The sequence below is a fragment of the Coregonus lavaretus genome (assembly GCF_964263955.1).
Source record: "Coregonus lavaretus genome assembly, contig: HAP1_SCAFFOLD_9190, whole genome shotgun sequence".
Classification (NCBI taxonomy): Eukaryota; Metazoa; Chordata; class Actinopteri; order Salmoniformes; family Salmonidae; genus Coregonus; species Coregonus lavaretus.
In genome coordinates this window covers 2,501-7,500 of record NW_028162501.1, presented here as the reverse complement: position 1 = coordinate 7,500, position 5,000 = coordinate 2,501, and the positions used below count along the sequence as shown (strand labels likewise).

At 47.8% G+C, this 5,000-nt stretch overlaps 1 protein-coding gene across 1 annotated transcript in view; it reads right to left on the bottom strand.

Annotated features, from left to right (window-relative positions):
• The window catches only part of LOC311119195 (OTU domain-containing protein 7A-like), a gene marked incomplete at both ends in the record, with an annotated part of 9,869 nt that overhangs the window by 2,972 nt on the left and 1,897 nt on the right, over positions 1–5,000 (bottom strand). The window lies entirely within an intron of this gene.

The following is a 5,000-nucleotide window of genomic DNA, read 5'->3' as shown; positions in this document are numbered from 1 at the left end:
TGATGCACTGGGTGGAGCCTGAGACCTTTCTAATACATCTCCATCTACTGTCCCCTACGGCACTGGGGCCGGTGTGTGTTCGTGTGTGAGTGAGTGTGTGAGTGTGTGTCCCCTACGGCATTGGGGCCGGTGTGTGTTCGTGTGTGTGTGTGTGAGTGTGTGTGTGTGTGAGTGTGTGTCCCCTACGGCATTGGGGCCGGTCTAAATGAATGAACAGACATAGAACAGCAGGTGTTGACTGAGTAGAGCATGGCACCACACAGCAAAGCCCAGCTATGTACGTCACCATGGACCCAGAGCAAGCAGGGCTGTATGATCAGGTGGCAAAACAAATCACAACACAAAGCCTTTGGCACGGCAGAACAACAGCATTACCCAGCACTTAACAACAGGTGTCTGCCTTACACTGAAACTCCCCCCTCCCTCCCTCCCCCCTCCCTCCCTCCCCCCTCCCTCCCTCCCCCCCTCCTCCCTCCCTCCCTCCCTGACACAAGCTAATAGCCAAACCACACCCTGTAAAGTGTTCTATAGGCGTGCATCCCAAATGGCACCCTATATCTGTTATGACCAGGACCCTATATCTGTTATGACCAAGACCCTATATCTGTTATGACCAGGACCCTATATCTGTTATGACCAGGACCCTATATCTGTTATGACCAGGACCCTATATCTGTTATGACCAGGACCCTATATCTGTTATGACCAGGACCCTATATCTGTTATGACCAGGACCCTATATCTGTTATGACCAGGACCCTATATCTGTTATGACCAGGACCCTATATATGTTATGACCAGGACCCTATATCTGTTATGACCAGGACCCTATATCTGTTATGACCAGGACCCTATATCTGTTATGACCAGGACCCTATATCTGTTATGACCAGGACCCTATATCTGTTATGACCAGGACCCTATATCTGTTATGACCAAGACCCTATATCTGTTATGACCAGGACCCTATATCTGTTATGACCAGGACCCTATATCTGTTATGACCAGGACCCTATATCTGTTATGACCAGGACCCTATATCTGTTATGACCAGGACCCTATATCTGTTATGACCAGGACCCTATATCTGTTATGACCAGGACCCTATATCTGTTATGACCAGGACCCTATATCTGTTATGACCAGGACCCATAGGGTTATGACCAGGACCCTATATCTGTTATGACCAAGACTCTATATCTGTTATGACCAGGACCCATAGGGTTTTGACCAGGACCGATAGGGTTATGACCAGGACCCATAGGGTTATGACCAAGACCCTATATCTGTTATGAGCAGGACCCTTTTTTTTGGAACATGTTGACCAGGACCCATAGGGTTTTGACCAGGACCCATAGGGTTTTGAGCAGGACCCATAGGGTTTTGACCAGGACCCATATGATTTTGACCTGGACCCATAGGGTTTTGACCTGGACCCATAGGGTTTTGACCAGGACCCATTGGGTTTTGACCAGGACCCATAGGATTTTGACCTGGACCCATAGGGTTTTGACCTGGACCCATAGGGTTATGACCAGGACCCATAGGGTTATGACCAAGACCCTATATCTGTTATGAGCAGGACCCTTTTTTTTGGAACATGTTGACCAGGACCCATAGGGTTTTGACCAGGACCCATTGGGTTTTGACCATGACCCAAAGGGTTTTGACCAGGACCCATAGGGTTTTGACCAGGACCGATAGGGTTTTGACCAGGACCCATAGGGTTATGACCAGGACCCATAGGGTTATGACCAGGACCCATAGGGTTTTGACCAGGACCCATAGGGTTTTGACCAGGACCGATAGGGTTTTGACCAGGACCCATAGGGTTTTGACCAGGACCCATAGGGTTTTGACCAGGACCCATAGGGTTTTGACCAGGACCCTATGATAACAGATGGATGTATTACCATGTTGGGGAGGTTATTGAGGAGGGGTGTGATGACAACACGGAAAGCATTCAGACCCCTTGACTTTTTCCACATTTTGTTACGTTACAGCCTTATTCTAAAATTATTTCAATAAAAAATTATTGTCAGCAATCTACACACAATACCCCATAAGGACAAAGCAGAAACAGGTTTTTAGAAATGTTTGCAAATGTATTTACATAAGTATTCAGACCCTTCGCTATGACACTCGAAATTGAGCTCAGGTGCATCTTGTTTCCATTGATCATCTTTGAGATCTTCCTACAACTTGATTGGAGTCCACCTGTGGTAAATTCAATTGATTGGACATGATTTGGAAAGACACACACCTGTCTATATAAGGTCCCACAGTTAACAGTGCATGTCAAAGCAAAAACCATGCCATGAGGTCGAAGGAATTGTCCGTATAGCTCCGAGACAGGATTGTGTCGAGGCACAGATCTGGGGAAGGGTACCAAAACATTTCTGCAGCATTGAAGGTCCACAAGAACACGGTGGCCTCCATCATTCTTAAATGGAAGAAGTTTGGAACCACCAAGACTCATCCTAGAGCTGGCTGCCCGGCCAAACTGAGCAATTGGGGGAGAAGGGCCTTGGTCAGGGAGGTGACCAAGAACCCGATGGTCACTCCGACAGAGCTCTAGAATTCCTCTGTGGAGATGGGAGAACCTTCCAGAAGAACAGCCATCTCTGCAGCACTACACCAAACAATCATTTATGGTAGAGTAGCCAGACGGAAGCCACTCCTCAGTAAAAGGCACATGACAGACCGCTTGGAGTTTGCCAAAAGGCACCTAAAGGACTCTCAGACCATGAGAAACAAGATTCTCTGGTCTGATGAAACCAAGATTGAACTCTTTGGCCTGAATGCCAAGCGTCACGTCTGGAGGAAACCTGGCACCATCCCTACGGTGAAGCATGGTGGTGGCAGCATCATGCTGTGGGGATGTTTTTCAGCGGCAGGGTCTGGGAGACTAGTCAGGATCGAGGGAAAGATGAACGGAGCAAAGTACAGAGAGATCCTTAATGAAAACCTGCTCCAGAGCGCTCAGGACCTCAGACTGGGGCGAAGGTTCATCTTCCAACAGGACAATGACCCTAAGCACACAGCCAAGACAACGCAGGAGTGGCTTTGGGACACGTCTCTGAATGTCCTTGAGTGGCCCAGCCAGAGCCTGGACTTGAACCCGATCGAACATCTCTGGAGAGACCTGAAAATAGCTGTGCAGCAACGCTCCCCATCCAACCTGACAGAGCTTGAAAGAATCTGCAGAGAAGAATGGTAGAAACTCCCCAAATACAGGTGTGCCAAAATTGTAGCGTCATACCCAAGAAGACTCAAGGCTGTAATCGCTGCCAAAGGTGCTTCAACAAAGTACTGAGTAAAGGGTCTGAATACTTATGTAAATGTGATATTTCTGTTTTTTATATTTAATAAATTAGCAAACATTTCTAAAAACCTGTTTTTGCTTGGTCATTATGGGGTATTGTGTGTAGATTGATGAGGGAAAAAAAACAATTTAATCAATTTTAGAATAAGGCTGTAACGTAACAAAATGTAGAAAAAGTCAAGGGGTCTGAAAACTTTCCGAAGTCGCTGTTTATGTATGGTGGGACTATATGTTTGCTGTCTAGATTTATTTAGTGTGACTATGTTGTGGGAGGTGAGTGCTTATTGCATAGGAAGAGCCGAGGCTGCTTTTGCCTTGGGTGGAACTTAAGCCACATGGCTCTCTGCTTCTCTGCAGGTAAATTCATTAACACTTCCATTGTTTAACACCTCCCTAATTTGAAATGCAAACAGCCCCCACTGGTTTAACAACCCCCCCCCCACACACACACACACAAACACACACATAGCCGAAACAAGGACGTTAACCACAAACACACTTTTACACCTTCTACCCCATAAACACCTCTAGCATGTGGGATTGAACAGAATTCTGCTCATGTAGTGAAGAAAACCTCCCAGGGAAATCCCACCAGATCCACTTCAGTATTCAACGTTTGTCCAGGTCCCCAGGACGTCGGGAGATGCCATCAATACCGTCCACTAGGGGCATCGTGAGCACGTATTTCCATCTAGTAGGGAGATGCCTTCAATACCGTCCACTAGGGGCAACGTGAGCACCTATTACCATCTAGTAGGGAGATGCCTTCAATACCGTCCACTAGGGGCAACGTGAGCACCTATTACCATCTAGTAGGGAGATGCCTTCAATACCATCCACTAGGGGCAACGTGAGCACCTATTACCATCTAGTAGGGAGATGCCTTCAATACCGTCCACTAGGGGCAACGTGAGCACCTATTACCATCTAGTAGGGAGATGCCTTCAATACCGTCCACTAGGGGCATCGTGAGCACCTATTACCATCTAGTAGGGAGATGCCTTCAATACCATCCACTAGGGGCAACGTGAGCACCTATTACCATCTAGTAGGGAGATGCCTTCAATACCGTCCACTAGGGGCAACGTGAGCACGTATTTCCATCTAGTAGGCTGGCAATTTGCTAGACTGTTGTGTCTGGGAATAGAGGAAAGGCTTAAACTGTGCTGTTTGGCTCAGAGGATCACAGGTTCAATCCCAGTGGTAGGCACTCATTTTAATTTGTTCTGTTTTAACTTTATACCAAACTTTAACCTTGGTTGTGGCCCCAGACAAGCTTATAAACATACCTGATTCAACTTGTCAACTAATCATCAAGCCCTCGATGAGTTGAACCAGGTATGTTTGTCTGGGGCTACAACAAAAATGTGTACTGTTGGGGGTACTGGAGGACTGGAGTTGGGCTGTTGGGGGTACTGGAGGACTGGAGTTGGGCTGTTGGGGGTACTGGAGGACTGGAGTTGGGCTGTTGGGAGTACTGGAGGACTGGAGTTGGGTTGTTGGGGACCTGGAGGACTGGAGTTGGGTTGTTGGGGACCTGGAGGACTGGAGTTGGGCTGTTGGGAGTACTGGAGGACTGGAGTTGGGTTGTTGGGGGTACTGGAGGACTGGAGTTGGGCTGTTGGGGGTACTGGAGGACTGGAGTTGGGCTGTTGGGGGTACTGGAGGACTGGAG